We start from the raw sequence: 18,336 nt of genomic DNA, 5'->3' as shown, positions 1-18,336 counted from the left end.
TTGAAATATTTCTTCTAGAGAGTTGTGCCTTTTCTCAGGGCAAAGCTTCCTATCATATAATACCTTGACATTGGCCACTCAAAAGTACAACATTGCCAAAATTCGTGGTCACTGCCCAAAATGCACCTACTGCCATTCGTACTTTTGCCGCTACCACTACAGTTCGCGATGTTGACGAACACCATAGGGCATTGATAGCCCATCATTCAATCTTCATTTCCATATAAAAAGTTTTCAAAATGATCAAGTATAGCTCCTGCAATGTCAGAAAAACTAGGTTTCCCCCTAGAAACCCTAGCTATGACTCCATAGCCATTTTCACCTAAGCTCAAAAATCTCATCATTTTCTCTCTCTTGCCACTGGAGCAACCCATTGCCACTTTGATCTACTTTCCTAGCATCAAATCAAGAAGGGGAAAGGACCTAGAAAGATTGAATAAGGATCGACGACCCCGAACTAAGAAGATTCAAGTTCGACATCAACTTAGACATAGTCTTTACATAGTGCGTTTTCGCATTGTCATTACTTGTGTCTCTTGATACACTGTAATCTGCTCTTCCACTGATAAAATATGAGAATTATGGAGTGGGTTTGTTGTTGTCCTTGCAAATCCAACATGGGAAAAGACTCTCCAATAGCTTGCTTCAAAGGAGTTGGGTTTCACACTTGGCAAACCCACATCAAACTCATCTTGATGAAGAAGGGCCTCTAGGACCATTACCATTGGAAAATAAAAGAAGCCTTGTGATGCAGACTTTGCAATCACTTGGAAAAAGAATGATGATAAGGCTCAGGCCATTATCAATTTGAGCTAGATGATAGCTATATCCACCATGTGGATAATTGTGATACTTCACAGGATACATGGAAGAGACTTGACACTTTGTTTGGTGCACAGTCTAAGTCATCAAAGTATGGTCTCTTGATTGAATTTTTCAGGCTTGAAATGAAGTCCATCACATCACTTGCCACACATCTAAATTATATGGAAGGACTTCTAATCCAACTTGCAGGAATCAACATTAAAATGGAAGATGTTTGCATTGGTGTTCTACTTAAAAGTTTGCCTCTTGAATATAATAATGCATCAACAACTCTAATCAATATGCCAAAACCTGAGCTTGTTGATATCTAGGAATCACTATTAGAGGAGGAAAAGAAGCTAAAAACTAAGGAAGAACCAAGCACCTCTAGAGATATATAAGCATTATATGTTGGCAACAGGTACAAAGGCAAGAAGGATCACTGACTTCTGCAAAAGGACCGGATGCACCGAGAAGTTCTACCATGCTAGAAAGAGGTCCCAAAAGGGCTATCTAGTTGCTGTTAAAGAAGAAGAAGAACATGGAGCAAAAGAAGAAGAAGAAGAAGAAGAAGAAGAAGAAAAAGAAGAAGAAGAAGAAGAAGAAGAAGAAGAAGAAGAAGAAGAAGAAGAAGAAGAAGAAGAAGAAGAAGAAGAAGAAGAAGATCATCAGGAGAAGGACACACCTCATCAGTCCTTCTATTTGAATAGAATCTTTTAGCCTTGTATTGCCTAGCCCTAATGCTTTGGACATAAACTTGTAAACTCCTCATATAGCCTTGTACTACAACCTCTATGCACTTTGTGAGGCCCCTGTTATAGCCTCTAGATGACCATCATGTTTGTGGTACCCACAGTTAGCCTTTCTTGCGACAGCCTCTGGTGTTTTGCCATGTTTATGGTGTGCCCACACTTTGCAAGTGTTGCTTTCACTAAAGCCTCTACATGCTTTGTACTTATGGTTGTGATTGAGGAAGGATGTTGAGATGATTGCAATCACATCTACTTCAGTCTCTTTGTAAGGAGCAATGAGGACTCATGACAAGAATCCCATATGCACAGTAGGAGAAGTGCTAGCATCCAATTTCCTATAAAGCATTATACTTGCTCTCTTTCCTAATGCAATGTCATAGTATTTTTGTCCTTCAGTAAAGTCTCTGTGTCATTGTCAGTATTATACACAAGATTGTGTTTATGAGTCCAAGTCTCAATCTTGGAACCTAATTCACTCGTGTAACAGTGAATCATGTTAGTGTCTTCATGAATTCACTCTTTCTCTTCCAACCTCCATAGCTTTTGCATCTGCCATGCTCTAGATCCCACGTCTTTTCACACATATTATGAGGGACATCTAGGTTTGAGTAGGTGCTAGTGGAACCTCATTTTATTATGTACTCTTTTGTATGATTCCAACACTTTTTCTCTTGGGAGCCATTGTGAGCACACATACTCTTTCACATGTGCTCCTTACTTGATTTGTGTAGTGCTCCTTAACTCATATTACCTTTGAAGTGCACTTGATAAGGCTAATAATACATATTGGTAGGGGTAAAGGAAAATTCATGGATGGCTATAAAAAGAGTAAAAGTTGAGATGATAGATTCTAGAATTAGCTTTGATGTAGGATAAGGTAGGGGCTCAATTTCAGATAATGACCATAATTTATGGAAGTTTTCTTGGATCTATGGACATGAGATGAAGGATGAAGAATAGGTGAAAAATGAGGATCAATGAAGTCTTGGAGTAAGAATTTGATGAAGTCCAAGATGAGTGCATCTATGCGTGTGATAAAAGGATTTCATCCTATAGTATGTTGAATAATGAATAGATAATAGGGAAAATGATGATGAGTCTACATATCAAATGGAACCATGAGAGGGTAGATTTATTTGGGAAGGCCAAGTTGGAACTCCAATCCAATTGCCCCATCACAAACTCTCATCTCCACTTCCTCTTCTATTCTCATCTCCTCTCTCTCTCTCTCTCTCTCTCTCCACACAAGTTGGCATGGTGGCCGGTTTTGATAGTTTTTCTTCTCTCCTTCTTTTCAACTATCAACAAGATGATGATGTTGATGGGGATCTCCCCTCCTTGCCAATTTAGCAAACTTATCTTCTTTTCATCAAATTTATGAATGATGATGGCCTATTCTTAATGATGATGATGGCTTTTGATGATGATGATAAGTAGGAGTTGAAATGTTTAATTTTTTTTTGATAAAGTTATTATAATTTAGAGTTTTTGGTCTTAGCTAATTCAATCCTTTTCCTTTACTTTTACGATATTGTTGCATGTATAATATTTCAAGTTTTGATCATGTAGCCATATATTTAGTAACTTCTCGTGGTCGAGTTATATTGAAGCATTTATTCTTTGGAACTCATCTTGGTCTATATTTGTTAACATGACTTGGGGACATTACATCTTCTCCTTATTAGACGAATTCAGATGTTCTCATCTCTAGAAAAATTGAGGTTGTTGTCTACACAAAGTTCACTTACCAATTCAATTGGCATCCTCTTTAGGATAGTCCTTCCATTGGATGAGGTATTCTTTAAGAACTCTATTTCTAGGGATCTTTTTTTTAATGTCAGGTACTTTTAAAGGTTCTAAATCAAGGACTCCTGTTGGCTCAGCAATACAACTTGTTGATAATCAAGAATATATTTAGGATTGGGTATATAAGCCTTTAGTAAACTGACATGGAAATAATTGTGAATTTTCAAGTGTTTAGAAAGTTGAAACTTGTATGCATTTATTGTAATATATTCAAGATTGGGTACATAAGCCTTTAGTAAATTGACATGGAAATCATTGTGTATTTCCAAGCGTTCAAAAAGTTGAAACTTGTTTGTATTGATTTCTAAGAACTTGATAACCGTGCAAGGTCCACATTACCTTGGGCTTAGCTTCTTCAATTTACCCAAGGATAGTGAACTCTTCTTTGGGTGGACATGGAGAAACACCATGTCTGCTTCGTTGGAGATCCATTCCTCTCTTCCAAGATTGGCATAGGCCTTTTGACAAATCTTAGTGGCTTGAATATCTTCTCTTACTATTTTAACTTTCTCATTAATCTCCTCTAACATTTTCTTAGGAGCTTCTATGTTTAGAGTGGGGTCAGAGAAGTTGAGCGAAGTGAGGCAATCTACCCATAGAATCCTAAAATGGGATCATCTTGATGCTTTGAGGATAAGAGATATTGTAGAGACAAATTCTACTAAGGGTAAACATTGCATCCACCACCTAGGCTCTACAACAATATGCTAGCCTCTTAGTCCGACTTCTATGACTTGATCAACCCATTTTGTTTGGCCATTGGTTTGTGGGTAGCAAGCCATACTAAAGCACAATCGTGTTCCAACAACCTCAAATAAGCTCTTCCAAAATCAAGAAGTGAATTGGGAATCTTGATCACTTATTTTCCTTTTTGGTAACCCATGACACTTGAATCTCTCCTTGATAAACAATCTTGCAATGTATGAAGGCTTGTAGTTTTTCTTCATTAGAAGATGGGAAATGTTGGTTAGCATATCCACAATCACCGTGATAGTTGTTTCCTCCCTAGACTTAGAGAAACCATACCACAAAATCCATGCTAATGAATTTCCATTTCATTTGAGAAACATTACGTAGTTGAACCTTTTCTAGCATCTTGACATGCTCTACTTTTACTATTTGGAAACTTAGGCATCTAGTAATGTACTTAAGTACATCACTCATTAGCTTCTCCCAATGGTAGCTCTTCCTTATTGCATTGAGGGTCTTGGCATAGCCATGGAGTCCTAAAAATGAGGATTTTTGTGTCTCCAAAATTATCTTCTTCTTTAACTCTTGATTGGTTGGGATGCATAGCCTTCTTTTGAAGTATACAAACTCTTCTCAATAGAGAAGTCTTAGTATTTAGGATGTAATTTAGGATCTTGTTCCTAAGTTGAATATCCTTTCTTAGCTATTAATACTTTAGATCTTTTTCAACTTCCTTTGTCAAATGGATGATGGGGTTACTAGACATCAAGACTATAGAAGCTAAAGATTCTACCCTTGAATATTCTTCCATGATGGCAGCATTGAGGAATGATTTGTGGCTTAGTGAACCCACAATGACATTCTTTAGTATCATGTAGTACCTAAACATGCAATATGTCCAGGTATGCTTTGTGGCTTAGTGAATCCACAACTTAGTGAACCCACAATGGCATTGAGGAATGGTTTGTGGCTTAGTGAACCCACAACTTGTGGTACCATTCTCTAGATGCTTGCTTAAGCTCATAAAGGCTCTTTCTTAACTTGCATACTAGATGTTCATTGCCTTTTTCTTCAAAGCCCTTAGGCTACTGCATGTAGACCTCATCATGCAAGTCCACATGTAAAAAATTCATCTTTATCTCCATCTGATCAAGGTCTAGATCTAGCTAAGAAACCAATGCTAATACCAAGCATAGGGTTGTCATTTTGACCACAATAGAAAAGACTTCATAAAATTTAGTGCCATATTCTTGCTTGAAACCCTTAGCTACCAATACGGCCTCATAAGTAGGCTCGGGTTATCCAAAGATACTTTTCAGCTTGTATATCCACTTGTATGGCAATGTCTTCTTGCCACTAGATAAGGGAATCAAATCCCATGTATGGTTAGTCTATAATAAGTCCATAGCCATGTCCCATGAGTGACTATCATCTATGTGCATGGAATCATCATAAGAGAGAGGCTGACATGCATCTGTCACCATAACATAATCCATGGAGGGCGTAAGACAACCTAGTAGAGCATCTCAAAGCAGGCTGATCCTACACAATAGGCAGGGCTTGGGCCATTGGAGCATCAACAACTAGCTACAGGCTTTGTCTAACTGGGTATACAAGAGTAAAAGGCTCGTCCAAAAAGATCACCCTCTTGCATACTTCAACCACCTTCTCAGGCTACTTATGCATATTTTTCTCATGGAAAATAACATCACGGCTATGGATAACCTTGTGAGTTTGTGCATCCCATAGGCAATATTCCATCTCACATGCATCCCCATAATAAAGAAATATGCATTTCATGGACTTAAGATCTATCTTATTGCGCTTATCCTTGGGAAGATGGAAAAATACCTTACAGCTAATGATGTGCAAATGAGTATAGGATGTAGGTTTTCTAGTCCATATCTCCTCCACAACTTGGAAATCAATAGCAATACAAGAGAACTGGTTCATCAAGTATATGATAGCAGTGATTGACTCAGTCTAAAATTGTTGTGGTAAGTCTACCTAGCTAAGCATCCGTCCCATTCATGCATTCAGCAATACCATTCTGGGGAGGGATGTAGTGGGTGGTCAAATAATGCTTAATATCCCGCTCATCACAAAACTATTAAAAAGGTTTTGAGATATACTCACCCCCATGATCTATCCTTAGGCATTTTAGCATGTACCTAGACTAGTTCTCAACAAGAGTAAGCTAGTGCTGAAAGATAGAAAAAACATTTGATTTTTGCTTAATAGGTTAATCTTAAACCTTATGTGAGTAATCATCAATGAATGTGACAAAGTACTTCTCACCACTTAGTAATTGATAGGGCATGGGACCACATACATCTGAACAAACAAGAGCCAAAGGCTCACCCATGCACTTCATGCCAATATTTTTGTGCATACTATGTATCTACGTACCTTATAAATAATGATCACAGTACTAAAAACACTTATAGTCTAGGGGTGGAAGAAACTACAAATTGGTAAGCACTTTCATTCCTTTCAAAGACATGTGCCCAAGGCAATGATACTAAAGAGGAGCCAAAGAGATACATGTGGAATTGTAGCCACAACGAAAACATGGTCAGTTGACCCAGATACAAGCAAAGAATAGAGGGTACTAGACTTAGCACCAATGCAATAATAAGATTCCCACTGGTAATCTTCCATGAGAAATCACCAAAAGAGACAACATAACCTACATCATCCAAGGTGCCAATAGAAATAAGGCTCTTTGTAAGTGTTGGTATATGACATACATCATGAAGAGTGAACATGATGTATGAACCAAAACACAAGTGGAGATCACTAATACCAATGATCTCCAATGCCAGGTCAATACCCAAATGGACAGATTCAGTCATACTATGATAGGAGTGAAACCACTCTCTATGAGGGGTCACATGAAAGGAACCCCTTGAACCTATCAACCTACACTAAGTATATCCTAACAAAGCATCAATCAACTATCCAAAGAAGAAGTCGCCAAGATAAGATCATCAGATACATCAGACTACACCACATTAATCTCCTCAATATTGATACTAGACTTGCTAGGCACAATGCTATGATCATCATTCTTGTCATGCATTTTACCCTTTCCTCCCTTTTCCTTGCACTTGTCTTCGTACATTTTATGGCATTGTGGTTGAATATGAACTACTTTCCCAAAATAATGACAAGTAAGACCAAATTTACACCCATTGTGGGAGCTTTTGCTCAACCGCCAAGACCCTCGGACTGCTTATTGTTTCAAGCGTTTCAAGCGAGCTCTAATGGCTATCTCTCACCTAGCCGACACGTCGTCGATCCTACGAGTGTAGTGAGCTTACCTTGATGGCCGATCGAGTACCCTCCTCTCTCTTGCACTCCAGTAGCTCCACGATTCTTGATGCTAGCTCAAGCATCCTCAAGTCTCCTCCATCTCCAAGCTCCATCCTCCATAGCCGCACACGCAAGAGAAGAGAAGAGAAGAGAAGAGAAGAGAAGAGAAGAAGAGAGGAGGAGATGGTGAAGAGCTTCACCCTCTTGATCCCTCACTCTCACACACACTCACTCCCTCACACTCTCACACTCCCTCTCTCAAGAGCACACACAAGCAAGAAGGAGAGAAGAAGAGAGGAAGAAGAAGACTCTTTTTGCCACACACCAAAGAATAAGCTTCTCATTCACTTTTCAACTTTATATACAAAGCCCTAAATCCTTTTTGGGTGGTCATCCCCTTTTCCCTCTTTTACATGGCCGGCCGTAGCCTAGGCCCTTTTTCCCATTTCCCACCATTCTAATTTATCCTATTTCCAACTAATGCATACACTTTGCACAGGAGCGAGCCTGGCACTCTTTTACACAGATTTGGGGGCACTTTCGCATTTTAATGGTGCGCCTTTTTCTCTTTCGTTGGCTTGGCCCGACATTGAAGCTTTCTGAGGGTCATGCCCGAACATTTGAATTTTTTAGGGATTGGCTACCGCTCAAGGCACCTTTTTCTGCTTTTATCCTGCGCCTTTTTTCCTATTTCCCTTTTTTCCATTTCCCGCTCCTTTGTGCTGCAGAAACACGGTAACACCCATGTGACTTACTACAAGAATGTCCATGTGTCCTAGATTGAGATCTATTCGAGTCTCTACCATGGCCATTTCCATTTTGTCGACCTCTCACAGTCAATGTATTTGATGTAGGAAAGCATCCATATTCTTTCTATTCACATCTCTTGTTAAGAGGCCCACTCTCAACATCCTACAATTTCAGCCCATCCTTAGCACAAAGATATGTACAAAAAGTATTCCATGACTCGAGTAGAGTATCAAGTAGAAATAAAGGATGTAAAGTATCCTTGAACTCAATCTCCTACAAGATAAATGGCTGATGATGGAACGAAACTCATTCAAATGTGCAGATATAGAAGTCCGTTCCTTCATGCAAAGGTCCATCAACTATTTAAGCTAATACATTTGAGATGAAGGACTTTGCTTGTCATAAAGATTCTTAATTTGTATCCAAAGCTCATATGTAGTTTAATTTCCAGTTACAATAGTGTAGTGAACTTGCTTAGAGAGTGATAAAATGATTTTGGACTTACATATGTCATCTAGTTCGTCCTAATCCTTGGCTGCAATATTTTTGGATTCAGCACCCCGACTTTTGAGTGGTCTAACCTAAATTTTTTTCACTGAAACCGCGATAACCACTAGCCATAATGACACCAAGTAAGTACACAAAAGGGAAAGATAGGCTATTGTAATAACCTGCAAATCAGTCCCAAAATCACTACTAAATCAAGCAAGAGATGTGATATTGCCAAAGTAATGAGCTGTCCAGAAGCTGTAAGAAAAAGATTGGCAAGTCCAAGTGACTGCTCTCAAATAGATTGTATAGAACTGAAATGACAAGTTGTTGTAATAAATTGTAATAATATGCCAATAACCAACTATGAGCAACTAACAAGGAAGAAGCTAAGAACAACTAGCACTAAATATTGTCACAACTACAGTGTGTTAGAAATCATATGTGCAATAGGCATAGATATCATGCATAAGGTAGGTCTCAAAGGTAAATGAAAAGAACTGCTAGATGCATAAACCACTGCGAAAAGCTCAATGCATAATCCAAAAACACATGAATACCTTTGACAACACCTTGATAGACATAAGTACGAGGTCCAAGCTAAGAGATCAAATCAACACACAATAGGTAATTGAATCCAATAAATATGAAGAGAGCATGTACATGTCACAATGTATCCCACTATCTCATTGTAATAAAGCTTAAGCTCAACTACAGCCAAATGCTCTGTAGTACATCCAAGTGCCAATGTGGCTTAGTACATAAAACTAAATAGTTCCCATTGAAGCAAAATTTGAATGGAAAAGAGGTAAGAAAAGCTTAAAATATCATGTGAATGATATTAAAACATCCAAGATCCATAGAGCATACATCTAGAAGCATTGAACCCAATTAGTCTGCAACAAGACTTTGACTGTAGCATACAAGTAGCATCCAAGGACAAGAATAATAATCAATATCAAAGCATCTAAACTCCAATCTTAGCTTAGGAGCATGTCATAAATATTTCCATAGGCATACATGACAACCAAAGTGTCGGTACATGCAATATGTGGTACTCGAGTAGCTTTAAAGCATAATGAGCATAATCTTTATCAAACAACTGCTTTTTGTCCACTATGAATAGCAAGGGTATAATAGTCAAAATAGAGTGCATGAAAGTTCAATCAAAGTCCAAAAGCATTCTAAGACATGTATCAAGCATCCCCAAGTGTCACAAGCAAACATTTAGGCATCAATACCAAGCCCTAAAAGCATCAAGTGACAAAAGGCATATGCTTTTTCTAGATAAATGATATTCAGACCTATTATTACAGTAATGAAATATCTAAGAAACCAAGCCAAATGTGTGCTCAAATTAGTACAAAAGCATAACCATGCCATTCAAGAACCAAAATAGCATCAAATATGCATTTGATGCTATTTAATGTTTGTTGTCTAAATCATAGAAATTCTATTCTATATGAAATAGAGAACAAAAAACTACATAGAATCAACTCTTTTACTACCCAAATTTGTAGATCTTGTTGCAATCTTCACTACTAGCTATAGAGAACATAAATTCAATACCGTATACAAAAGTTATGGCCAAGGCATGATTTGAACAGTTGCAAGACTCAAAATTTTAAGGAAAAAATGGTGCACTAAAAAAATGCCCCCCCTCCCCCCCTTCCCCCCCTTTGTGATGTTTCATGATAATTAGCTTCTTTTAAGCCTCTTTAAACTTTAACTTGCAAAAAAACCAGTTCACTCCAGTGTATTGATACTATCTTGCGAGTGATTTTGGGTGGCTAGACAACAATAAACACTCAACAAAGGTCAGCTAAGCCTTGATGGGAAGCTCCTCAACAAGCATGGAGCAAGCTGGAACAAGTCAGAAGAAGGAAAGACTTAATGCATACCTCAAGAGAAAGAAACCATGGCTACCATCATGAAACCTTGAGTTAAAGATTTCCAATTGATATTAAATCAACTAAATAGGATGTAGACAATATGCAATCCCATCCTTCGTATGTGTTATCAATCTGCTATAGACCTACTGAGTCTGAAAGAGTATCTCTTCAAGTGGTTCCATGACATTGGAACTAATTTGCTAATTTATTAGCAATTTATGCTCATGAAGAAGATGTCTTTTTCAATTGTGGTCTTGGCTCGAATACATCTCTTGATGATGGGATATGACCTAGTCAATTATGGGGACTCTTATCTAAATGTGCTTTAGATGGTAGATGATGGCTAGTTTGAGCAATGTAGAAAGTAGTTGAGACCCATCTACCATTATTATCTTGGACCCATAGGCTCATTAGATGACATGTTATGCATACACCTCTTGCTCTATATGCAAGAGATATGGGTTATAATTTGATGCACCTAGTTTAGGGCTAGGGGCCCCATTTTCTCCTTGGAATGGAGCATCTTGTTGCATGTCTAGTACCACTCCAAGGGGGGGATGTAGTGTAAGATATATTGATTTATCACTTTAGGCCAAGAGGGCTAGTTGTTCAGATATAAATGTTTCAATTCATTAGGCCAAGAGGGCCAAGTGTTTGTTTGGTGCAGATGCATTTGATGGTTCTTTGTTTTAGTGATGCACTAGATAGGTTTGAAGAAGCACCTAAGGAAGCTAGTTGCTATGTGGACACTTCTTGTAGCCAATCTAGGTGATGTATTTTCTTTTTGAGTTTCTTCTTCTTAATTAGATTTTGTACATATATTTGGGAATGTTTTTTTTTTTTTTGCATTGGGGACCGGCAATGAAGACATGAAGTCCTAAAGATTAGGTTAGGTATGTTTAGGGGGGTTCGAGTAGTTGTCTGCCTCTCTTGCGAAGACATTGTTGGGCATACAAAGCTCTATTTTAGGGGTAGCCCTAGTGATCTTGTCCTCCTAGGTTGTGCTAGAGGCAAATGGTTCTAGGAATTCTTGTTAATTGTGAGGTAATCCTTGAAATAAGAATATAAAGAGAAAAAAATTGAAAGAGCAAATGTTCATCACCTTGCATAGGCCTAGTAGGTTCCTAGGGACAAGTTCCTAGGGGTGGCATTTAGCCAAAAGAAAATGAGGATAGTTGGAGTAAAAATAAAAGTGAGCAAAAAAAAAAAAAGGATTTAGTATCGTCTCGAGAGCTTGATAGGTTTTGGGATATTGAGACTAGACTGAGGTCAATGCCATGTTCTCCTTGGGTCAAAATACACTCAGCTTCCTTCTTTTTACACATCCGAGTACCAAATAATGAAAAAAAAAGAATAAAAACAATGAAAAAATATATGAATTTAAGTGGACTAGGCTATAGGAGTTCTTTCCCAGCAAAAGTTCTTGGTATAGTTGACCTAGGTTAGGTAGGTGGGTCAGACCACACTCAAAATAATCTCTTTGATAGTTCTTTTTAGTTGATCGAAGCAGTGAATTAATGACTAGCCACTAATATCTTTGTCAAGTTATGCTTGGCCTATACCTTGTGGAATTCATGCCATGATCTTTGTCAAGGGGGATAGGGTCAGAGCTATGCTTTGCATTATGTTGTGCATTTTATTTGAAGCAGCTTGATACTTTTTGTGTTTCCTTTGTGTACATATTAGTTCGTGGGTTTGACAGGTTGAGTTGCCCTATCTCATAGTCACTAATGAGAGTGAGTTTTAAGCCAAATACAAGGACAAAAGTGTGCACAAACTCACTATTTTAAAGCCAAAATGTGGGCCTAGTGGAAGTGGCAAAGGCGGATCTAATGGTTTAAAGCGTCCTTGAAAGATGAGTTTTAAGGTCACATCTGAAGGTAAACCCCATAGAGGTTTTGGAATTTTGTAAATTTTTTTGAGCAGAAGAACTAACAAAGACAAGTGCCAGGAGATGAGGGAGTCTCAGCCAAATAGTAGAATTTTTCAGACCGCAATTAGGATGTCGGATGTGGGAGATAAAGATGCCCAAGTGGGGAAGAAAAGAAGGAAGTGTAAAACAAACTTGGGATCTCCACCACTCAAATTTCCAAATTTTTTTGCAAGGGAGGGGATCGTTTTTTTTAGCGGCATGGGAAAAATGAAGGGGGGCACAGTGTCGATGAAGATGGAGATGGGGTGGTTATAATGGCTATGGCAGCCAATGAACACTTGTGCTGATAGATCACACCGGCTTTTTCCTCAATTTCTACTCTTTGAATCATTGCCTCCACCTCTACAAATGGTGGCCTAATCTAGTATTCCTCCTCCTCCCTCCCTCTCCTCTTGTGGGCTATTCATGTGGGAAGAATAGAAGAGAAGATCAAGATGGGAGATGGCTGTCCAACTTGAATCAGATGTAAAAGAGATGGTATTAATGCCAAGCAATGATGACTAGTAATGATTAGAGTTGAAATTTGGACCAATTTACTAGTTCTATATGCAAACATTTAAATATAAAACATAAGAAATCTTGGTAAGTCTTGGTTTTCATGGGAATTTGATTATGTTAATTGTTGTTCATGGAAATAAGGTGCAAAAGGATGAAATTTAATATGGAAGTTGTATGTGATGTATTTAAGTGTTGTCATGTAGAAAATTCAAAATTTGACATTAAAATCATGGAAAATTTAATCATCTAAGTCATGGGAAAACACATGAGATTGAAAAATATGATAATAATTGCTAAAATTGGTGGAAATAAATGGTACATATGTATGCAATGATGCATGCTGGTTGCCATGTCTGAACTTTTCTTTTGTGTGATGAGAAATTACCAAATAATTAGTATTCATGCCAAAAATAATTGAGGAAAAATATGAAAAAAAAGAAAAATGGATTTTAAATCTAAAAATTTAGAACAAATTAGGAAAACATGTTTAGATGTATAGTGAGCAATAGGGCATGGGGTCTAGCCTCAGCCTCTACCCTTCCTTTTATGTTAAAGTGCTCGATTAAGGGTGTTTCTATGGGAAAATGACAGATAACATATAACGAGGTTGTTACATATAAAGTATCAATACGAAATGAAGGATGGAATTCTATGTTTTTGCCATGAAAAATGAATGGTTGTGCATTGTAGTGAAACATTTAGGATTTCTCGAATATTTAAGGGAGTGGAAGTATGGGTTAGCCTGGTTCGATCTCTCCAATGTTGCACTACATTAGAAAAAAGCATGGAAAGAATGATTTTGCACATCACATGGCTAGTTTTTAGTTGGAACTACTTGAGTACAATATGGTATGACACATTGCATATGCATAAAGCATGGTATTGAAGCAAATCTCTTGGATGCATAGCACTTGTTTTCCAAATCATTGATCTATGCTCAGAGAAAGAGGATATCTAGATGTAGGATAGAATTGTTTTCTTGGGGAAATATTGTGTGAGAATATAAAAATCTTCTAGATCTTGCAATATCAAGAGAGGACTATGTCAAGATATTTTATATGTGTAAAACAATGCACCCTGGGACCAATCCCTAGGGTTTAGGAGAGCCATAGGGGCCACAAGAGTTAGTTGGGAGGTGCCATTTATGTGTGTGAGTCAAGGTGAAATAGTCACCTACATGTGGGAGGCTCCCTTTGCTTGGAGTCAAGAAGGGCGATCCATTGGACTACGATTTGAAAATTCTTATCTACAAACGAATGTTTAGAAGAGTCATGTATAGCACCTAGACTCTCATGGCCACGAGGCTATGTGGGGTTGTCTAGTGTGGCTAGGAGCTCAACTACTACCATCAGGCCTATTTTTTGGTCTCGACAAGGATGTACGTGAATGTAAAATATTACACGGCGTAGCGAACAGAATCTGAGAAAGAGATAGAGAGTACACAACAGGTAAGAGGAGAATCAGTAAATTCTTTAACTTCAAACAACTGATACAAAGATGGCTCTGTCCACCCGTGCACTTCCACTGTGTGAAGCTTAGATGGCGATCTAGACAGAAGATAGGTGAAGAGCTTAAGGCTAGCTGGAACAACAACTCTGATTGGGTGAAAGATGAGTGAGAGATGGCTACGAAGGGGTTTAACTTTTATAGCCCGCAAAGGTCGTTAGGTCGGCGTGCTGACCGCAGACCTACCATGTGAGCCTCCACTAGTCGGCCATGAAATATTCCAGGGAATATTCCCTTTACCATCGGGCCGGGCGCGCTGCCCTCGGACCCCCGCTAGGGGGGCCGCTGGCCCCCCTGGGACCCCCCTCCCTTACACCACAACTCGATGCAATGCGCCTCGAGTTGCTACCAGCTTAACCACTCCGTCTAACCCAAAGATTAGACCCACAACAGTCACCTTTTTGCCATCCGGTCACATAGACCTCATCTGATATACAAGTCAGGACTCAACCAATGTTCGGGCTCACATTTGGCTTCTCCTCATAATGGGGGCCTTACAACTTTGAGCACCATGGATCATTGGTAGCACCTAATGAGGGTGGGACATTGATCATATCTAACACCCCCCCTCAATGTCCACCCATAGGTGAACTATCTCCTCGGCCCAATGTCGAGTCTCTGAAGATGAACTTGAAGTAGATCCTTCGTAAGTGCTTTGGTGAAGATATCTGCTCCATTCTCCTCTGTTGGACAGTAGACCAATTCCACTGTCCCATCCTCCATCAAATCACGCACATAGTGATACTGGATCTCTATATGTTTGGTGCGTACATGAAATACTAGATTTTTGGCAATGGCGATGCAACTCTGATTGTCACATCTCAGCACAATTGATTCTTCATCCTGCACTCCCATATGCCATAGAATCCTTCTCAACCATACGGCCTCACATGTAGCAAGACAAGCTGCCTTGTACTCTGCTTCGGTAGAAGACAATGCCACTGTTGGTTGCTTCTTACTAATCCAATAGAAAATTCCTAAACCCAAAGAGAAACAATAACCAGAAATTGACTTCCTGGAATCAATGTCTCCTGCCCAATTTGAGTCACAGTTCCCCACAAGAGAAGTTCCGAAACTGTATGTGATACCATAGTCAAGAGTTTTCTTCAAGTATCTGAGCACCTGCATCCCAGCCTTCCAATGACTCTCATGAGGTTTGTTTGAGAACCTGCTCAAAACACCAACAGCAAAACTGATATCTGGTCTGGTGTTACACAAGTAGATCAGACTGCCAACCAACCTCCTATACCTCCCAATGTTTGCTAGTGCTGATGTATCCTCGACGGATAACTTTGCATTCACCTCCATAGGTGTAGCTATCTCCTTGCACTCGGTCATGCCAAATGCCTTCAAGATTTCCCATGCATACTTCTTCTGAGAGATGAAGATCTTTCATGCAGACTTCAATCCCCAAACAATAGTGTAGCAAGCCCAAGTCTGTCATTTCAACCTTAGAACTCAAAGCCTTTCGAGTTTGGTTGATCATATCTTCATAGTCACCTGTAATAAGAAGGTTGTCCACATATAGGACAATCACTACAGACTTTTTACCATCCCTGTAAACATACAAGTTAGCATCTGAGGCACATCTTTTGAAGTTTAGGTTTAAAAAGAACCTATCTATCCGCTGGTACCATGCTCTGGGGGCTTGTTTCAGCCCATACAATGCCTTCTTTAGTTTACACACTTTGTTCTCAGAATGGGGGGCCAACAAACCCTGGTCGCTGAGCCACGTACATCTCCTCCTTGAGGTCACCATTTAAGAACGCTGACTTAACATCCATTTGGTACACTGGCCACTTCTTGTGGGCAGCCACTGCAAGTACCGTGCGAATAGTGGTCATTCTGGCAATTGGGGCAAATGACTCTTGAAAATCAAACCCTTCAACTTGTGAAAATCCTTGGGCAACCAGTCTAGCTTTGTACTTTTCTAAGGTACCATCAGCCTTGTACTTTACCTTCCAGATCCACTTGGTGCCAATAACCTTCCGCTTTGCTGGTCGATCCACTAGCTCCCAAGTGTCATTCTTCATTATGCTGTCATACTCCGCCTGCATAGCAGCCTTCCATGATGGATCTACAAGTGCTTCTTCTAAGTCAATTGGCTCCTTTACTTCTCTCATAATCTCAACCATCAAGGCCATATTGACTATGTGAGTAGAAGCCCTCCTTTGCTCCTCTATTCTCTGAGACCTCCTTGGTCCGTCTGCCTTCTCCTCAACAGATGCAGGCATAGGATTATTGTGGTCATAGAGCTACTTCACCCAGCACGGCAATGGCTTTTCCAGTGGGGTGATGTCAGGTTGGTGAACTTTTTCCTCATCATCTGAAGATGATGCTTCCTCCTCCTTAAGAATAGGGATAGCTCTCGGGACAGGTTCATAGTGGACTACTTCTTCGCTTGATGAGATAAAGTGGAAGAACTTGCCTTCTCCTCCTCCACTGTATGTGGCTCCTCCTTGAACACAACATCACGACTCGCGATGATCTCTTTGCCTCTTGGTCATATAACTTGTAAGCCTTCTGCTCATCACTATAACCCAAGAAGATACATTTTCTGCTTTTTGGTTGTAACTTGTTTCTCTTCTCATCTGGAACATGTGCATAACATTCACATCCAAAAATTTTGAAATGTGAGATAGATGGTTTCTTACCAGTGTAAGCCTCATGAGGTGTTTTTCCCTTGAGAGCCTTTGTATAGCTCCGATTCAGAATGTAGACTGCAGTATTAACAGCTTCAGCCCAAAACTAGTTAGGCAATCCCTTGCCCTTTAGCATGCATCTTGCCATCTCCACAATGGTGCGATTCCTGCATTCCACAACACCGTTCTGCTGAGGTGTGTGAGGCGTCGTCAATTGACGCTTGATCCCTTTGCTCTTGCAAAAGCCTTCAAACTCCTTTGAGTTGAACTCACCACCACCATCTGTTCTAAATTTCTTCACACTTTTCCCTGTTTCAGTCTCAACAAGTATTAGCCATTCTTTAAACTTACCAAAAGCTTGAGCCTTATCACGAAGGAAGTACACCCACATCTTCCTACTATAGTCATCGACAATCAACATAAAATAAGAAGATCCCCCCAAGGCCTATGTAGGCATCTTACCACACAAGTCAGCATGCACCAACTCTAGAGGAGCATGTGCTCTATTCTTGCTTTCTTGTGGAAATGCCTTTATCTGTTGCTTGCCCATCATACAAGCTTCACATGGTTCCTTCAATTCAGTTATTGTAGGTAGGTGAGCAACCATACCTTGCTTTTGCATCTCCTTCAATACTACAAATCTGATGTGTCCAAACCTTTCATGCCAAAGCTTACTTGTGCCCACTCCAGCGGTGGCTGTAAGAGCACTTAGCTCATACAGGTTGTTCCTTCTTTCTCCTTTGCCAACAATTGTGTCAGCACTATCAATAATTTCTGCACCTGTCTTCTTGAACCTCACTTCATGACCAAGATCAGTTATGGCAGCAACTAATAAGAGATTTCTCCTGATTTCGGGAACATACAACACATTTGAAAGCTTTTTGACTTCACCATTTGAAGCAACAAAAGAAATAGTACCTGTGCCCGCAGCAGGGCATTTAGCATCATTTTCAACCGTCACAATGATGGATTCTTGTAGAGGCTGCATAGAACTGTATAGACCTTTCTTGTTGGTCATGTGACAGGAGGCCCCACTATCCAACACCCATGAGTCAGTGGTAGATTCTTCTTTGCCGAGGAGCACACTTCCTCAATGGTCGCCATGAATAATTCCAACTCTGCTTCAGCCGTATTGGCTGTCTCTTTCCCTTTACTTTTAAGGGTACCATTCTTTTCATCTGCCTTCTTGACACGACAATCTGCAATTGCATGTCCTTTTTTCTTGCAGTAGAAGCACTCTCCTTGAAACTTCTTCTTGC

The sequence above is a fragment of the Lygodium microphyllum genome, chromosome 7 (assembly GCF_053477565.2).
Source record: "Lygodium microphyllum isolate KBCC chromosome 7, Lygodium_microphyllum_v1.1.10, whole genome shotgun sequence".
NCBI classification, from domain to species: Eukaryota; Viridiplantae; Streptophyta; class Polypodiopsida; order Schizaeales; family Lygodiaceae; genus Lygodium; species Lygodium microphyllum.
Note: the sequence above shows the minus strand (reverse complement) of the source record.